At 42.1% G+C, this 21,063-nt stretch overlaps 1 protein-coding gene across 2 annotated transcripts in view; it reads right to left on the bottom strand.

The window, feature by feature from the left end:
• The window catches only part of avil (advillin), a 348,730-nt gene that overhangs the window by 85,294 nt on the left and 242,373 nt on the right, over positions 1-21,063 (bottom strand). The window lies entirely within an intron of this gene.

The following is a 21,063-nucleotide window of genomic DNA, read 5'->3' as shown; positions in this document are numbered from 1 at the left end:
AGTAAATGATGGGAAAATTATCATTTTTGGGTGAACTAATCCATTTATGTCAGTTATTCCCATTCTGAACAATTATGGCTGTCACTTACAAAATGAAATACCATACTAGCTGTAAACAATGCACAAGAGTCTGTAACAATAACAATAAGTGTATCTCTGTTAGAATGTAATTTTTACAGATGGCTGGTCTTATATATGTCATTCATTATGTCTGTCATTGTAGATTTTGATGTAATCACTGTTTCAAGTTTTCACATTTTAAGTAATCTGACAGCTAAAGGTCACTATAGTCTGCACAAGATGTTGTGACATTACATAGCCCTTTTAGCATATAGTATTTAAATAAAGTTAATAATTTAAATTGCATCCAAAAGCCACTATAGGTAAAGGTACAATAATCTTTTTAATAAAGCATTTAATTTAAATAAAGCATATTTTCAAAAGTAAAAAAAACACTTTATGCATCTAAATTATGCCAACACACTGTGAATTGCCACGGTCCTGTCACTCAGTCAGTCTGGGTTTTTGTGTGGCAGGATCGTGACATCATTGTTCCCTATCTGTCATTCACTCGAAGTTTTGTCAATGTAGTGACACGAACTTGGGAGCCCCAAACACCTCTGATCTTTGAGAAAAGGCCAATGGGAATTGGCGAGTGGAATTTGCATGCCACTCCCCTGGATGGTCACGAGCGCTGCCTCACATGTCTGGGCCGTAGTCACATTGAGGCAGCGTTCGTGTTCTCACTGGGAGAACATGACCATGACAACATTGTGGTCTCGGGTTTCCTACTTCCGGGGGAAAGCCACTCCAGCCGCTCCCTGCCTTCTACCAACAAGTACGAGGCCGGGTCGGTTAGTGCTGGGGACGATTTGGGGACCCCAATGGGGAGTGGTTCTTCCAGGCAATAACCCACGGACCTCCAATTCCCCAGCATGCTCGAGTTCTGGGATGAGACAGGCAGCTCGCCTCAGGGCGAGTTTAATGTTTCTTTTGGAGTTTGTGAGCAGGATGAGCTCTCGATCGCAGTATCAGAGAGCGGGTTGGTGCAGTTGGACGCTAAGGACTCAACTGGGCTTCCACCTTTGGGTGTGGCCACCCAGTCTGAGGCTGACGCAGAGCTGACCACCATGCTAGCCTGGGACAAAAACGAAAAATACGAAAGTATTTTCTGACAGTATCTGCTCACCTTATTACAACAGTATTGCATTGACCCCCTTTTATCCACATTTGATTAATATTACAACATATTGTGGGTAGACATATTTTTCCACAATAAGTGTCTATTTCATATTCCGACTTGACTTTCAGTCATTACACATTGAATGATGTCTCACTGAGAGATACTTGAACTCAATCAAACAGATTATCTCGACCGGAGATGTTCTCTTGAACAATACTGCACTGAAAATATCAGAAATCAAGGTTTAAGTGCCTAACCAAAGAAATCTTTATTTGCCATGATGGTGACTTCAAATGAAACTCTAAAACAACACTAACAACTCTGAATTGATCTTAAACTCAATTAATTCTCATGAGATAACCTTTGTTTTTGTATGTGAAAAACTAAATAAACCCAAATTTCTTAAGGATTCGCACATGACATATTAAGAGGTTGTTGTCCAACAACTTATTTTATTTGCAGTTGATTTCAGTGTAAGGCTGTGTTGCTGTAAGACAGTTTCAATTGTTGTGACTTCAGCTGGTTTGATCTTTTGTTTTCCTGCTCTTGTCGATCCTCCCTTTTTTCTTTTCTTCTTGTTCACACCAGGTGTCATTACTAACGACCAATCATCACTCAGAGTAAGTACATGCATTATGTAATTTGTTTGGCTGGTTCAAAATTCCTACATTGTTAGTTTAACACTCTTGTAGTGAGGACACATATAAACTAGGACATTTAGTAGTTATTAAAACTCTTTAATTTGATTTATGTGATTTATTTGAATGGATATGAGTTATTTTTTAGGGATAAATATTTGCATTTTAAAGACACATGACGGTTTTTAAGACAGTGAAGTCTGAGGCATCGGAGATTAATTCAGAAGTGGTTTTCGGCCTTGTGCTTTAAGCACCTAGATTTGACCAGATTCCTTGAATCGCAAATTATATTGTGCACTGTAGAGGGTGAAATGCCCAAAAAACGCATCTGTTGGCAAATTGGTGACCAATCCCTGCACTTGAAGGACTTTTTTTGAAGGCACTTTATATACTATATCATGATTGTCTCACCTGTTATAGATCACATCGTTCAGATCACCTTGTTATTTCAACTCATCAGATTGTTATTAGTCCTAAATTGCCCGTCTCAACTTTTTGCAGGAATCAATTTCAGAAAAACATTAAAAAAAAGCAATGGATTTGATTAGATAAAACGTCTAGGTTACATATGTAACCTCCATTCCCTGATGGAGGGAACGAGACATTGTGTCGAAGAAGCAACACTAGGGGTCTCTCTCTTGAGCACCGAATATGCCTCTGATATATGAAAAAAGGCCAATGAGAAGTTGGCAGACAGTATTTGCATACCCCGCCCCCGGACATACGGGCATAAAGGCGAGGAAATAGGTCGAGTTCATTCAGGATTTTTCTGAGGAGCCGGAAATGGTCTGGCCACTACAGTGGCTCGGCTCAGCGACGTAGCCGGGAGGACACAACGTCGAAGTGAGCGACAGACGGGGAACGTCTAGGTTACGTATGTAACCTCCATTCCCTGATGTAGGGAATGTCGAAGAAGCGACACTAGGGGTCCAATTTAAATCACGCCGTGCGCTGAGCCATGTACGTGTACTGCTGACACAGGAGCGGGCAGGTACTTGACGTGCACAAGCGACCAGCTGTGTCAGACTGCACGTACCCTTCCCCAATGCCCCAAAACAGTCGTGGGAATCCTTCTGGTTACCCTAAACAGGGGAACAAGGCGACGCTTGCCAACCTGGGAACGGGCCGAGCCTGGCTGGGCCTCTTTTCTCTCTATGTTTCTCCGCATAGAGCAATAAATGGCCGGGGCCCTTATACGCATCGAGGGGGGGTCTTACCCAGTTTCCTGTTCTTTCAGGGGGAAAAGACCCTGCGGAGACCAACCCTGCCTGAAGGGGAGGTAAGAGTGGTGAATACATCACATGGGTTTTTTAGGCGGCATGTGGAAATGGCGCAGTAGTAGATCCAGCCTCACTAGGAGGGGGGAGTTGCTACAACACGGCTGAGACTGCCTAAGAGAGACACAGGTCCACTCGTAAGGGGACCGTACCGCGGATAATACACACAGGGGGAGTCCACGTAGGAGTAGTGGATTGGGTCGGCGAGTTCCTCCGCTGAACTGCGGACCCACAAGGGCTAGGGAGGAATCATCTAGGGATCCGAGGAGTGGGATCTCCTGGGACAAAAGGCGCACAATTTTACCTCGGACGAGGGAAAGGAAGCTAGGCGCAAGCGATCTACCCGGTCAGTCCGTCAGCGTATTACCGAGTTCTATCGGCTCGGTCCTGAGAAAACAAGGGACGAAACTGACTCAACCCGGAGATTGTAGAATCTCGCAAAGGTATTAGGTGTTGCCCAACCCGCTGCTCTACATATGTCTGCTAGGGAGGTGCCCCTGGCCAGTGCCCAAGAGGATGCAACACTCCTTGTTGAGTGGGCTCAGACCCGCAAAGGGGGGATGCACGGCCTGGGTGTGATAGGCCAATGAAATGGCGTCCACGACCCAGTGGGAAAGCCTCTGTTTGGAGACAGTGTTACCTTTACGCTGCCGCCAAAGCAGACAAAGAGCTGCTCAGAACATCTAAAGCTCTGCGTGCGGTCCAAATACTTACGCAAAGCACGTACCGGACACAGCAACGAAGGGGCTGTGTCTGCCTCCTCCCAGGGCAGCGCTTGCAGGTTCACTACCTGGTCTCTAAAGGGTGTGGTAGGAACCTTGGGCACATAGCCCGGTCGCGGTCTTAGGATCACATATGTGTCTGCCGGACCGAACTCCAGGCAAGTGTTGCTAACAGAGAACACTTACAGGTCCCCGACCCTCTTGATGGAGGCGAGCGCGATAAGCAGGGCAGGGAGAGAGGGCCCTGAGTCCAACTGATTCTAGTGGCTCAAAGGGAGATCCGCGAGGACCACCGAGAGATCCAAGGAGGGGAACAGGCTTGGCCGGGAGGGATTCAACCTCCGGGTGCCTCTTAGGAACCTGATGATTAAGTCGTGCTTACCCAAAGGCTTGCCGTCTACTGCATCGTGGTGGGCTGCGATAGCAGCGACATACTCCCTAACTTCCTGCTCAGCTACTGTTTGGACGCTCTTGCTTACTGCTCCGCGCTTTGCTCTATCACTTTTATATTTTTATATTTTATCTCCTTTTATCAACTAATTTTAACTAATTTTAACTTAAGCAAATCAGCACAGTGCTCAAAAGCTTGGACTACTACAAAAAAAGCAGAATTCTTTTATCCGACCAGCCTCCCACTGAAAGTTTTCTTTCCAGGGAAGGGAAAACACAACAGCCTACATTCAAAAGGATAAGAGAAAATGCCTCTTCTGGAATCTACTTGCCGCACTAACTGCCACAGACTTTTAGAAAGGATTGCAGTTCTTGAAACAAAGTTACTTACAGGACCACCAAACCAGACGGAACACACAACAGAGCTTTGTCATGGATGCCCTCAGCATACAGCCGGTGAGTCCCATGAATCTAGTGCTCCTCGACAGCCCATACTGAGTGTAGAGGAACAAGCCGATAGACTTACAAATCGATGGCAAAAACAGGGAGCGAGAACAAAAGGCACTCGAGACATCAGATTGTCACGAGCATCACATATTGCCACAATAGCATCCTCTACCCCAGATACGGCTCTGACAAGGATTGCAAACACTGGTTTCCTACCACCACCTATACATCTTGAGAACAGATTTGAAGTATTAATCGAACACAGACTGAATCAGCCAGTAGCTAACACTGATGCCAACTGGCGCACAAGGTCGAGCAGACAGCGACATTCAGCCCAGAGCGCAGACGGGCCCAGGACTCTGATAGTGGGTGACTCCATAATCAGAAACATTAGCAGCAGGGATACAACTACATGCTGCCTTCCACAAGCAACAACTTCGGATGTAAACAGGGAACTTCAGAACATTCTGATGAAACATAAGACTGCAAATCGACTCATCATTTATGTGGGGAAGAATGATATTCATAAAGAGCAGTCAGAATTTCTTAAGAAGGATTTCAATGAACTTTTTGAAACACTTAAAAGACTGAAAGTTCAAACATTCATCAGTGGACCACTTCCAGCAAGAGGAACAAACAGGTTTTCACGGTTGCTTGGGCTTAATACATGGCTGCAAAAAACCTGCAATATAAAAGGAGTGAACTTCATTGACAACTTCAATCTTTTCTGGAGTCAGAAGCAACTGTTTCGACAGGATGGCCACCTCCCAAACAAACTTGGTTCAAGAGTGCTAAAGGACAATATCTACTTCTCCCTCAATCATGCTTCTGCAGTGTGTGCCAATCCACTCAATCTGAATGGCACACACAGACCTGGACACAGTATGAATGACCACAGGACTTCACTTCAGCACCTGAATGGACATGTGGTTGACAAATCACACAAGGACAATGATAACACCACTCAGCCACAACAATTTCTGCTCATGGACACAATCTCATCTGAGCCCTGCCCACAAAGTTCACCACAGACAGACTGTGACATATTAGAACTGCTCCAAGATTCAGCAACCAAGGACGACTTTCTGGAAAACACCCAGGGAAACCAGGACAGCATATTACAGCCTCCGATAACACCAGAGCGACAGCCCCTCTCACCAGACACGTTATCCCTCTCTCCAGCATCTCCACATCTGTGCTTCTCAGAGAAAATGGAAGAACTGGTGTATGCTGGAACCAAACTATCCCACTCTTTTGTTGCAAGCCCCCAGATATCAAGCAAAAAACGGCAGGCCCCTCAACCCCCTGCGGGCCCAGCTCGCCCTCCCCCTCCTCCTGTGAGAGCTCTTCAACCTCTGCCACAACACCAGGGCTCACACCCTCCTCCATCTGCTTGAGGTGAACCAAAAACAACTGATACCAGCTCTCAGTGATATGTTTCTGGTCCCCGCTATGATAACAGTAACTTTCTCAAATGTTTACAAAACAAGCGGGAACCCAGTGTGCCTGTATCTTTCTCTATTGCTGTTCGATTACATGATAGAAAGTCTAAGGCCTTCAAAAGCCGTACAGCAAACCCATCTAATCTGGTGCCTATTACACACCAAACTAAGATTGCTGTGGGGACAAAAACTGTTAATTTAGCACTTTTAAACATCCGCTCACTTAAAAATAAATCACTTCTAGTCAACGACTTAATAAGCACATACAACCTGGATTTTATGTTTCTAAATGAAACATGGCTAGAAGACAGCTGTAGTGCAACAGTCCTTAATGAAACATCCTCTCCTAACTTTACTTATTTGAGTTTCTGCAGAGAAGGTAGGAGAGGTGGGGGTTTAGCTGCTCTTTTTAAAGATGTCTATCAATGTAAGCAAATATCATTTGGGAATTACCCGTCTTTCGAATATCTGTGTAGTGTGTTAAAAGGTGCTCCACACATTTTACTTATCATTATTTACAGGCCCCCAAAATACTCTCCAGCCTTTGCTGAGGACTTTACAGAACTGTTATCAACAATTACCTCAGAGTTTGACTGTTTGACTCAGAGCCATTGCTGGAGACTTTAACATTCACATACATAATGCAGAAACCAATATGACAAAAGAAATCAAAACTCTTTTAAAAACTTTTGTTCTGACTCAGCATGTACATGGACCCACACACATTCATGGACACACTCTAGATTTACTTATCAGTAAGGGTCTAAACATTTCATCCATTGTTATTAAGGATGTAGCACTATCTGATCACTTCTGTATTTTCTTTGATATATTGATCTCTCCTGCCATTGAAGCTAGATCTGTGTCTGTCAAGAAGAGATGCTTAAATGAGAACACTAGTGTACTATTTATGAAGGCTATATCTTTAACACCAAGTATATCTGCTGACTCTGTTGATTTTCTCCTTGATTCTTTTAACTCAAAAGTTAAAAGTGTAATTGATGATATTGCTCCTGTGAAAGTCAGGAAGAAGAGTGGCAGACAAAAAGCACCTTGGAGAAACTCAACAGCAGTGCAAAATATGAAAAGACAATGCAGAAAAGCAGAGCACATGTGGCGGAAGACAAAACTTGTAGTCCATTATAACATCTACAAAGACAGCATCCATGCTTGTAATATGGAACTAGGCAAAGCTAGACAGACTTTTTCTTGAATATTATAAACAGCAACTTAAACAACACATGCACTCTTTTTGCGACTGTAGAGAGTCTGAAAAACCCCCCAAGCCAGATTCCCAGTGAAATGCTCTCAGACAGCAAGTGCAGTGAGTTTGCTTCTTTCTTCTCTGAAAAAATAAATAATATCAGAAAGGTGATCAGCACATCCTTGAGTTGTGCTGGGGTCAGACAAATCAAACCACAACCTGAGAAAGTAGTTACTATGTCTGATTTCAAAGAAATTGATGGCAACATTTTGGAAGAAACCATACAGCACCTAAAAACATCAACCTGCGCCCTTGATGCACTTCCCACATCTTTTTTTTCAAAAGTGTGTTCAACTGTTTAGAAGCAGATCTCCTAGAAGTGATAAACTCCTCACTTCTCTCTGGGAGTTTTCCAAACTCCCTGAAAACTGCAGTTGTCAAGCCCCTCTTGAAAAAGAGCAATCTGGATAAGACTATATTAAGCAACTATAGACCGATCTCAAATCTTCCTTTCATAGGCCAGATCATTGAAAAAGTTGTCTTCAATCAGCTGAACAAATTCTTGAACTCGAATGGATACTTTGACAATTTTCAATCTGGTTTCCGATCGCATCACAGCACAGAGACAGCGCTCATAAAGATAATAAACGATATTCGCTTAAATACTGATACAGGCAAATTATCAGTACTGGTACTACTCGACCTCAGTGCTGCATTTGACACTGTCGATCACAGCATACTTCTTGACAGGCTGGAAAACTGGGTGGGGCTTTCTGGGATGGTCCTAAAATGGTTCAGGTCATACTTAGAAGGGAGAGGTTATTATGTGAGTATAGGAGACCATAAGTCTGAGTGGACGTCCATGACATGCGGAGTCCCTCAAGGCTCAATTCTTGCGCCACTCCTGTTCAACCTGTATATGCTCCCAATGAGCCAAATAATGAGAAAGAACCAAATTGCTTACCACAGCTATGCAGACGACACACAGATCTACTTAGCCCTATCACCTAACGATTACAGCCCCATTGACTCCCTGTGCCAATGCATTGATGAAGTAAACAGTTGGATGTGCCAAAACTTTCTTCAGTTAAACAAAGACAAAACTGAAGTCATTGTGTTTGGAAACAAAGATGAAGTTCTCAAGGTGAATGCATACCTTGACGCTAGGGGTCAAACAACTAAAAATCAAGTCAGGAATCTTGGTGTGTCTCTAGAGTCAGACCTTAGTTTCAGTAGTCATGTCAAAGCAATAACTAAATCAGCATACTATCATGTGAAAAATATTGCAATAATTAGATGCTTTGTTTCCAGTCAAGACCTAGAGAAACTGTAATGGACTCCTCACTGGCGTTCCCAAAAAGACCATAAGACAGTTGCAGCTCATACAGAACGCTGCTGCCAGGATTCTGAGCAGAACCAGAAAATATGAACATATCACACCAGTCCTCAGGTCTTTACACTGGCTCCCAGTTACATTTAGGATTGATTTTAAAGTATTATTACTGGTATATAAATCACTCAATGGCCTAGGACCTCAATATATTGCAGATATTCTCACTGAATATAAACACAACAGATCACTCAGATCATTAGGATCACATCAGCTAGAAATACCAAGGTTTCACTCTAAGCAAGGAGAGTCTGCTTTTAGCTATTATGCCAGCCACAGATGGAACCAGCTTCCAGAAGAGATCAGATGTGCTCCTACAGTAGTCATATTCAAATCCAGACTCAAAACACATCTGTTTAGCTGTGCATTTACTGAATGAGCACTGTGCCACTGTGTGTCCGACTGTTTGTACTGTATTTTATTTTATTTTATATTCTAAACTGTTTCAATTATTCTTATTTTGTTTTTTATTCTTATTTTAATCTCTTCTATGTAAAGCACTTTGAATTACCATTGTGTATGAAATGTGCTATATAAATAAACTTGCCTTGCATTGCCTTACACTTTTAGGGTAAAAGGGGACAGCCTTCCCTCCAGCCTTTCTTGCAGAAATAAGAGCACTGACCTAACTGCGCACCTCTGTGGGTCTTCAGCCCAGAAGAACACTAATTTGCGAACAAGCGCCACTTCAGGGTATGCCTGGTAGAAGGGGCTCTGGCTTGGTTGATCGTGTCTACGATGGTAGGTGGTAGACCAGCTAGATCTCGGTAGGTGGTAGACCAGCTAGATCTTGGAAAACGGGACCGGGGGTGCTGTGGGTGGCGGTCCAGACACCAGGAAACAGTCATCCAACCGCAATGGCTGTGGGTAGGATTAAGGGTTCCAATCCAGCCCCACGCTGGCGGTGGCCCGGGAAAGCATGTCGGCCATCTGCACATCAGCCTCAGCCTGGGCATGCTGGCCAGAAGTTGGCAGCCCAGGGGAGTCATCAGCATCAGATGCTGCGCTCTCCGATGCAACGGCAAGCTCATCCACCTCGAGCTCCAGAGGATAGGCAGGCTGGCTGTGAGGCGAGCCGCTGTTACCTCGAGCACAGATGGGGCGAGGGGGCATACCCGGCGGAGCTGCACCCCAGATAGCCTCCATCGCCAGCCGCATCGTCCTCAATCCCGTGGGAAGAAGGAGCAATTCGGGGGTGGCTGGAGTGTCATGCTTTCTGTTGAAAGCGAGCCTCGACCACAACGTTGCCATGGTCATGCCCTCGCAGTGAGAGCATGAGCCATCCACAAACGCAGCCTCGGTGTGATCGCTGCCCAGACACACGAGACAATGCCTGTGGCTGTCTGAAGCGGAGAGCACTCTACCGCATCCAGGAACAACACAGGGACGGAAGGGCATCTTTAAAAAGACGCATCCTGAAAAGGACGTTCAACGCCGCTGTGTATAGCTCTTTTAATGAAATATACTCTTTTAATCAAAGAAAATCACTCTTTTAAACAACTCTTTTAGAGATTCTCTGCGCTGTCGAAGCGCCCACGGGCAAACTGCACTGCTGTGCAAGGAAGGAGAATAGCCCGTCGATCCAACAGCATGCAGTGCGTCAGAGGAACAAGCAGGAACAGGTGTGACTCACAGAAAACTGCATGCACTAACATCGGCTACAAAGAAAATTTCGTAATGAATTCGACATATTTCCTTGCCTTTATACCCGTATGTCCGGGGGCGGGCCATTGGCCTTTTTTCATAGATCAGAGGCATATTCGGCGCTCAAGAGAAAACCTAGTGTCGCTTCTTCAACACAACGTCAAAGTTAGCGAAGTGAGACCGTGTTATTAGATTCCTCCGTAAGGAGGGAATCTATTGTATTTGTCGGTTTTATTAGATTCCTCCGTAAGGAGGGAATCTATTGTATTTGTCGGTTTTATTATTATTATTATTATTATTATTATTAGATTCCTCCGTAAGGAGGGAATCTATTGTATTTGTCGGTTTTATTAGATTCCTCCGTAGGAGGGAATCTATTGTAATTGATGGTTTTATTATTATTATTATTATTATTATTAGATTCCTCCGTAAGGAGGGAATCTATTGTATTTGACGGTTTTATTATTATTATTATTATTAGATTCCTCCGTAAGGAGGGAATCTATTGTATTTGTCGGTTTTATTATTATTATTAGATTCCTCCGTAGGAGGGAATCTATTGTAATTGATGGTTTTATTATTATTAGATTCCTCCGTAGGAGGGAATCTATTGTAATTGATGGTTTTTTTATTATTATTATTATTATTAGATTCCTCCGTAGGAGGGAATCTATTGTAATTGATGGTTTTATTATTATTATTATTATTATTAGATTCCTCCGTAGGAGGGAATCTATTGTAATTGATGGTTTTATTATTAGATTCCTCCGTAGGAGGGAATCTATTGTAATTGATGGTTTTATTAGATTCCTCCGTAGGAGGGAATCTATTGTAATTGATGGTTTTATTAGATTCCTCCGTAAGGAGGGAATCTATTGTATTTGATGGTTTTATTATTAGATTCCTCCGTAGGAGGGAATCTATTGTAATTGATGGTTTTATTATTATTATTAGATTCCTCCGTAAGGAGGGAATCTATTGTATTTGATGGTTTTATTAGATTCCTCCGTAGGAGGGAATCTATTGTAATTGATGGTTTTATTATTATTATTATTAGATTCCTCCGTAGGAGGGAATCTATTGTAATTGATGGTTTTATTAGATTCCTCCGTAGGAGGGAATCTATTGTAATTGATGGTTTTATTATTATTATTATTATTATTATTATTATTATTATTAGATTCCTCCGTAGGAGGGAATCTATTGTAATTGATGGTTTTATTATTATTATTAGATTCCTCCGTAGGAGGGAATCTATTGTAATTGATGGTTTTATTATTATTATTATTATTATTATTATTATTATTATTATTCTTCTCCTTGAGCCCCAATAGCTCAAAAAGTCACTGGTCAAAAATTTTCTAAATTGGCACATTGATACTCCATGCCAACGGGTACCCCCAAACCAAGAATGGCCCACATTCGCCCATAGGTGGCGCTACAGGCCACGCCCAAAAAAACAAAATTCAAAGTGATACAATTTCACGCCATTTGTCCAAATCTTCTGAAATTTGGTGTACATGCCTCATTCCTCATGGGGAACAAAAAGCCTCAAGAACCCATAACTTCCGCCATGATGGATTTTCCCATACGCTGAAAATTTGCTAAAACCTACAAAACTCTTCTTCTCCTGAACTGTAGCTCCAATTGACTTGAAATTTGGTACACATGTGTAGAATGGACATCCTTGAAAACGCTACTTAGGAAAAATGAATACGATACAAAATGGCTGAAAGGGGCGTGTTTATGTAAATGTCCAAATTTTAACAATATATACGTGTCAATAAATCAAATGTAATTTTGACTGATGGTTTTTCAAACCTAACATGCTTAAAGATGACATCACTCTGAAGTACTGTGCAAAGAATGGCCATGCCAAAATTCCCATTTTCTGGTCAAAAATGTTCTAATTTGGTAAATTAATAGTACAGGCCAACAGGAATCCACAAACCAAGAATGACCGACATACGCCACTAGGGGCACTACAGGACAAGCCAAAATTCCCATTTTCTGGTCAAAAATGTTCTAATTCGGTACAAGAGTAGTACAGGCCAACAGGAATCCACAAACCAAGAATGACCGACATTCAGCCACTAGGGGCACTACAGGACAAGCCAAAATTCCCATTTTCTGGTCGAAAATTTTCTAATTTGGTACTTTGATACTACAGGCCAACAGGAACCCACATACCAAGTGTGGCCCACATTCAGCCCTTAGGGGGCTTACAGGCTACTCCAAAATTTCGCTTTCTGGTCAAAAACGTTCTAATTTGGTACATTGATACTGCAGGTCAACAGGAACCCTCAAACCAAGAATGGCTAACATTCAGCCCCTAGGGGCACTACAGGCCATGCCGAAATTCCCATTTTCTGGTCAAAAATGTTCTAATTTGGTACATTAATAGTACAGGCCAAAAGGAATCCACAAACCAAGAATGACCGACATTCACCACTAGGTGGCGCTTAGAGGCCAAGCCGAAATTCCCATTTTCTGGTCAAAAAGTTATAATTTGGTACATTGATACTACAGGCCAACAGGAACCCACAAACCAAGTATGGCCCACATTCAGCCATTAGGGGGCTTACAGGCCACTCCCAAAATTTCGCTTTCTGGTCAAAAATTTTCTAATATGGTACATTGATACTACTGGCCAACAGGAACCCACAAACAAAGAATGGCTAACATTCAGCCCTTAGGGGCACTAGAGGCCACGCTGAAATTCCCATTTTATGGTCAAAAATGTTCTAATTTGGTACATTGATACTACAGGTCAACAGGAACCCACAAACCAAGAATGGCCAACATTCACCCCTAGGGGCGCTACAGGTAATTCCTAAAAGTCCCATTTTCTGGTCAAATATTTTCTAATTATGTACATTGATACTACAGGCCAACAGGAACCCACAAACCAAGAATGGCCCACATTTGCCCATAGGTGGCGCTTACAGGCCACATCCCAAAAAAATATTTTCAAAGTGATACCATTTCCACGCCATTTAACGAATTCTTCTGAAACTTGGTGTACATGCCTCATTTCTCATTGGGAACAAAAAAGCCTCAAGGATCCATAAGGTATGTATTGATGGATTTTTCTGTACACTGAAAATGTTTCGTTTAGGATTCAGACAGAAATACGTGGTTTTTGGATTCATCCATTGAGAGGGTTTAACCCCAACCCTCTACTGATCAATTTTAAATGATTTGCCATTTTGAGGAGGAATCCGCATTGCTGCTTGCAGCTATATTTATTATTATTATTATTATTATTATTATTATTATTATTATTATTCTCCTTGAGCCCCAATAGCTCAAAAAGTCACTGGTCAAAAATTTTCTAAATTGGCACATTGATACTCCATGCCAACGGGTACCCCCAAACCAAGAATGGCCCACATTCGCCCATAGGTGGCGCTACAGGCCACGCCCAAAAAAACAAAATTCAAAGTGATACAATTTCCACGCCATTTGTCCAAATCTTCTGAAATTTGGTGTACATGCCTCATTCCTCATGGGGAACAAAAAAGCCTCAAGAACCCATAACTTCCGCCATGATGGATTTTCCCGTACGTTGAAAATTTGCGTAAAACCTACAAAACTCTTCTTCTCCTGAACTGTAGCTCCAATTGACTTGAAATTTGGTACACATGTGTAGAATGGACATCCTTGAAAACGCTACTTAGGAAAAATGAATACTGATACAAAATGGCTGAAAGGGGCGTGTTTATGTAAATGTCCAAATTTTAACAATATATACGTGTCAATAAATCAAATGTAATTTTGACTGATGGTTTTTCAAACCTACATGCTTCAAGATGACATCACTCTGAAGTACTGTGCAAAGAATGGCTAACATTCGCCCTAGGGGCTACAGGCCATTCGAAATTCCCATTTTCTGGTCTAAAATGTTCTAATTTGGTACAATGGTACTACAGGCCAACAGGAACCCACAAACCAAGAATGACCGACATACGCCACTAGGGGCACTACAGGACAAGCCAAAATTCCCATTTTCTGGTCAAAAATGTTCTAATTCGTACAAGAATAGTACAGGCCAACAGGAATCCACAAACCAAGAATGACCGACATTCAGCCACTAGGGGCACTACAGGACAAGCCAAAATTCCCATTTTCTGGTCAAAAATTTTCTAATTTGGTACTTTGATACTACAGGCCAACAGGAACCCACATACCAAGTGTGGCCCACATTCAGCTCTTAGGGGCTTACAGGCTACTCCAAAATTTCGCTTTCTGGTCAAAAACGTTCTAATTTGGTACATTGATACTGCAGGTCAACAGGAACCCTCAAACCAAGAATGGACAACATTCAGCCTCTAGGGGCACTACAGGCCATGCCGAAATTCCCATTTTCTGGTCAAAAATGTTCTAATTTGGTACATTAATAGTACAGGCCAAAAGGAATCCACAAACCAAGAATGACCGACATTCACCACTAGGTGGCGCTTAGAGGCCAAGCCTAAATTCCCATTTTCTGGTCAAAAAGTTATAATTTGGTACATTGATACTACAGGCCAACAGGAACCCACAAACCAAGTATGGCCCACATTCGCCATTAGGGGCGCTACAGGCCACTCCCAAAATTTCGCTTTCTGGTCAAAAATTTTCTAATATGGTACATTGATACTACTGGCCAACAGGAACCCACAAACAAAGAATGGCTAACATTCAGCCCTTAGGGGGCACTAGAGGCCACGCCAAATTCCCATTTTATGGTCAAAAATGTTCTAATTTGGTACATTGATACTACAGGTCAACAGGAACCCTCAAACCAAGAATGGCCAACATTCACCCCTAGGGGCGCTTACAGGTAATTCCCAAAAGTCCCATTTTCTGGTCAAATATTTTCTAATTTTGTACATTGATACTACAGGCCAACAGGAACCCACAAACCAAGAATGACCCACATTTGCCCATAGGAGGCGCTACAGGCCACGCTCCCAAAAAATATTTTCAAAGTGATACCATTTCCACGCCATTTAACCAATTCTTTTGAATCTTGGTGTACATGCCTCATTTCTCATTGGGAACAAAAACGCCTCAAGGATCCATAAGGTATGATGGATTTTCCTGTAGACTGAAAATGTTTTGTTTAGGATTCAGACAGAAATACATGTTTTTTGGATTCATCCATTGAGAGGGTTTAACCCCAACCCTCTACTGATCAATTTGAAATGATTTGCCATTTTGAGGAGGAATCCGCATTGCTGCTTGCAGCTATATTTATTATTATTATTATTATTCTTCTCCTTGAGCCCCAATAGCTCAAAAAGTCACTGGTCAAAAATTTTCTAAATTGGCACATTGATACTCCATGCCAACGGGTACCCCCAAACCAAGAATGGCCCACATTCGCCCATAGGTGGTGCTACAGGCCACGCCCAAAAAACAAAATTCAAAGTGATACAATTTCCACGCCATTTGTCCAAATCTTCTGAAATTTGGTGTACATGCCTCATTCCTCATGGGGAACAAAAAGCCTCAAGAACCCATAACTTCCGCCATGATGGATTTTCCCGTGACGCTGAAAATTTGCTAAAACCTACAAAACTCTTCTTCTCCTGAACCGTAGCTCCAATTGACTTGAAATTTGGTACACATGTGTAGAATGGACATCCTTGAAAACGCTACTTAGGAAAAATGAATATGATACAAAATGGCTGAAAGGGGCGTGTTTATGTAAATGTCCAAATTTTAACAATATATACGTGTCAATAAATCAAATGTAATTTTGACTGATGGTTTTTCAAACCTAACATGCTTAAAGATGACATCACTCTGAAGTACTGTGCAAAGAATGGCCATGCCAAAATTCCCATTTTCTGGTCAAAAATGTTCTAATTTGGTAAATTAATAGTACAGGCCAACAGGAATCCACAAACCAAGAATGACCGACATACGCCACTAGGGGCACTACAGGACAAGCCAAAATTCCCATTTTCTGGTCAAAAATGTTCTAATTCGGTACAAGAATAGTACAGGCCAACAGGAATCCACAAACCAAGAATGACCGACATTCGCCACTAGGGGCACTACAGGACAAGCCAAAATTCCCATTTTCTGGTCAAAAATTTTCTAATTTGGTACTTTGATACTACAGGCCAACAGGAACCCACATACCAAGTGTGGCCCACATTCGCTCTTAGGGGGCTTACAGGCTACTCCAAAATTTCGCTTTCTGGTCAAAAACGCTCTAATTTGGTACATTGATACTGCAGGTCAACAGGAACCCTCAAACCAAGAATGGCTAACATTCAGCCTCTAGGGGGCACTACAGGCCATGCCGAAATTCCCATTTTCTGGTCAAAAATGTTCTAATTTGGTACATTAATAGTACAGGCCAAAAGGAATCCACAAACCAAGAATGACCGACATTCACCACTAGGTGGCTTAGAGGCCGCTCTAAATTCCCATTTTCTGGTCAAAAAGTTATAATTTGGTACATTGATACTACAGGCCAACAGGAACCCACAAACCAAGTATGGCCCACATTTGCCATTAGGGGGCTTACAGGCCACTCCCAAAATTTCGCTTTCAGGTCAAAAATGTTCTAATATGGTACATTGATACTACTGGCCAACAGGAACCCACAAACAAAGAATGGCTAACATTCAGCCTCTAGGGGCACTAGAGGCCACGTCGAAATTCCCATTTTATGGTCAAAAATGTTCTAATTTGGTACATTGATACTACAGGTCAACAGGAACCCTCAAACCAAGAATGGCCAACATTCACCCCTAGGGGCGCTACAGGTAATTCCCAAAAGTCCCATTTTCTGGTCAAATATTTTCTAATTATGTACATTGATACTACAGGCCAACAGGAACCCACAAACCAAGAATGACCCACATTTGCCCATAGGAGGCGCTACAGGCCACGCTCCCAAAAAATATTTTCAAAGTGATACCATTTCCACGCCATTTAACCAATTCTTTTGAATCTTGGTGTACATGCCTCATTTCTCATTGGGAACAAAAAGCCTCAAGGATCCATAAGGTATGATGGATTTTCCTGTAGACTGAAAATGTTTCGCTTAGGATTCAGACAGAAATACATGTTTTTTGGATTCATCCATTGAGAGGGTTTAACCCCAACCCTCTACTGATCAATTTGAAATGATTTGCCATTTTGAGGAGGAATCCGCATTGCTGCTTGCAGCTATATTTATTATTATTATTATTATTCTTCTCCTTGAGCCCAAATAGCTCAAAAAGTCACTGGTCAAAAGTTTTCTAAATTGGCACATTGATAGTCCATGCCAACGGGTACCCCCAAACCAAGAATGGTCAACATTCGCCCATAGGTGGCGCTTACAGGCCACGCCCAAAAAAAATATTTTCAAAGTGATACCATTTCCACGCCATTTGTCCAAATCTCCTGAAACTTGGTGTACATGCCTCATTTCTCATGGGGAACAAAAAGCCTCAAGAACCCATAACTTCCGCCATGATGGATTTTTCCGTGACGCTGAAAATTTGCGTAAAACCTACAAAACTCTTCTTCTCCTGAACCGTAGCTCCAATTGACTTGAAATTTGGTACACATGTGTAGAATTGACAGTCTTTGAAAACGCTACTTAGGAAAAATGAATACGATACAAAATGGCTGAAAGGGGCGTGTTTATGTAAATGTCCAAATTTTAACAATATATACGCGTCAATAAATCAAATGTAATTTTGACTGATGGTTTTTCAAACCTAACATGCTTCAAGATGACATCACTCTGAAGTACTGCGCAAAGAATGGCTAACATTCGCCTCTAGGGGCTTACAGGCCATGCCGAAATTCCCATTTTCTGGTCTAAAATGTTCTAATTTGGTACAATGGTACTACAGGCCAACAGGAACCCACAAACCAAGAATGGCCGACATTCGCCACTAGGGGCGCTTAAAGGCCACGCCAAAATTCCCGTTTTCTGGTCAAACATTTTCTAATTTGGTACATTGATACTACATGCCAACAGGAACCCACAAACCAAGAATGGCCAACATTCGCCCCTAGGGGGCTCTACAGGCCACTCCAAAATTCCCATTTTCTGGTCAAACATTTTCTAATTTGGTACATTGATTCTATAGGCCAACAGGAACCCACAAACCAAGAATGGCCCACATTCGCCTCTAGGGGCGCTTACAGGCCACTCCAAAATTCCCATTTTCTGGTCAAATATTTTCTAATTTTGTACATTGATACTACAGGCCAACAGGAACCCACAAACCAAGAATGGCCCACATTCGACCATAGGTGGCGCTTACAGGCCACGTCCCAAAAAAATATTTTCAAAGTGATACCATTTCCACGCCATTTGTCCAATTCTTTTGAAACTTGGTGTACATGCCTCATTTCTCATTGGGAACAAAAAAGCCTCAAGGATCCATAAGGTCCGGTATGGATTTTCCTGTACATTGAAAATGTTTCGCTTAGGATTCAGACAAAGACATGTTTTTTGAATTCCTTAATTGGGAGGGTTTATCCCCAACCATCTACTGATCAATTTTAAATGATTTGCCATTTTGAGGAGGAATCCGCATTGCTGCTTGCAGCTATATTTATTATTATTATATATTATTATTATTATTATTATTATTATTCTCCTTGAGCCCCAATAGCTCAAAAAGTCACTGGTCAAAATTTTCTAAATTGGCACATTGATACTCCATGCCAACGGGTACCCCCAAACCAAGAATGGCCCACATTCGCCCATAGGTGGCGCTTACAGGCCACGCCCAAAAAACAAAATTCAAAGTGATACAATTTCCACGCCATTTGTCCAAATCTTCTGAAATTTGGTGTACATGCCTCATTCCTCATGGGGAACAAAAAGCCTCAAGAACCCATAACTTCCGCCATGATGGATTTTCCCAGACGCTGAAAATTTGCTAAAACCTACAAAACTCTTCTTCTCCTGAACCGTAGCTCCAATTGACTTGAAATTTGGTACACATGTGTAGAATGGACATCCTTGAAAACGCTACTTAGGAAAAATGAATACGATACAAAATGGCTGAAAGGGGCGTGTTTATGTAAATGTCCAAATTTTAACAATATATACGTGTCAATAAATCAAATGTAATTTTGACTGATGGTTTTTCAAACCTAACATGCTTCAAGATGACATCACTCTGAAGTACTGACGCAAAGAATGGCTAACATTCGCCTCTAGGGGCTTACAGGCCATGCCGAAATTCCCATTTTCTGGTCTAAAATGTTCTAATTTGGTACAATGGTACTACAGGCCAACAGGAACCCACAAACCAAGAATGGCCGACATTCGCCACTAGGGGGCTTAAAGGCCACGCCAAAATTCCCGCTTTCTGGTCAAAAATGTTCTAATTTGGTACATTGATACTACAGGCCAACAGGAACCCACAAACCAAGAATGGCCAACATTCACCCCTAGGGGGCTTACAGGCCATGCCGAAATTCCCATTTTCTGGTCTAAAATGTTCTAATTTGGTACAATGGTACTACAGGCCAACAGGAACCCACAAACCAAGAATGGCCAACATTCGCCATTAGGGGCGCTACAGGTAATTCCCAAAAGTCCCATTTTCTGGTCAAACATTTTCTAATTTGGTACATTGATTCTACAGGCCAAAAGGAACCCATCAAACCAAGAATGGCCCACATTCGCCTCTAGGGGGCTTACAGGCCACTCCAAAATTCCCATTTTCTGGTCAAATATTTTCTAATTTTGTACATTGATACTACAGGCCAACAGGAACCCACAAACCAAGAATGGCCCACATTCGACCATAGGTGGTGCTACAGGCCACGCCTCAAAAAAATATTTTCAAAGTGATACCATTTCCACGCCATTTGTCCAATTCTTCTGAAACTTGGTGTACATGCCTCATTTCTCATTGGGAACAAAAAGCCTCAAGGATCCATAAGGTCCGTATGGATTTTCCTGTACATTGAAAATGTTTCGCTTAGGATTCAGACAAAGACATGTTTTTTGAATTCCTTAATTGGGAGGGTTTATCCCCAACCATCTACTGATCAATTTTAAATGATTTGCCATTTTGAGGAGGAATCCGCATTGCTGCTTGCAGCTATATTTATTATTATTATTCTTCTCCTTGAGCCCCAATAGCTCAAAAAGTCACTGGTCAAAAGTTTTCTAAATTGGCACATTGATAGTCCATGCCAACGGGTACCCCCAAACCAAGAATGGTCAACATTCGCCCATAGGTGGCGCTTACAGGCCACGCCCAAAAAACAAAATTCAAAGTGATACCATTTCCACGCCATTTGTCCAAATCTTCTGAAACTTGGTGTACATGCCTCATTTCTCATGGGGAACAAAAAGCCTCAAGAACCCATAACTTCCGCCATGATGGATTTTCTCCAGACGCTGAAAATTTGCTAAAACCTACAAAACTCTTTCTTCTCCTGAACCGTAGCTCCAATTGACTTGAAATTTGGTACACATGTGTAGAATTGACAGTCTTTGAAAACGCTATTTAGGAAAAATGAATACGATACAAAATGGCTGAAAGGGGCGTGTTTATGTAAATGTCCAAATTTTAACAATATATACGTGTCAATAAATCAAATGTAATTTTGACTGATGGTTTTTCAAACCTAACATGCTTCAAGATGACATCACTCTGAAGTACTGTGCAAAGAATGGCTAACATTCGCCTTAGGGGGCTTACAGGCCATGCCGAAATTCCCATTTTCTGGTCTAAAATGTTCTAATTTGGTACAA

The sequence above is a fragment of the Xyrauchen texanus genome, chromosome 32, assembly GCF_025860055.1.
Source record: "Xyrauchen texanus isolate HMW12.3.18 chromosome 32, RBS_HiC_50CHRs, whole genome shotgun sequence".
In the NCBI taxonomy this organism is placed as follows: domain Eukaryota; kingdom Metazoa; phylum Chordata; class Actinopteri; order Cypriniformes; family Catostomidae; genus Xyrauchen; species Xyrauchen texanus.
The sequence above is the reverse complement of the archived record's forward strand: the minus strand, read 5'-3'. Positions and strand labels throughout refer to the sequence as shown.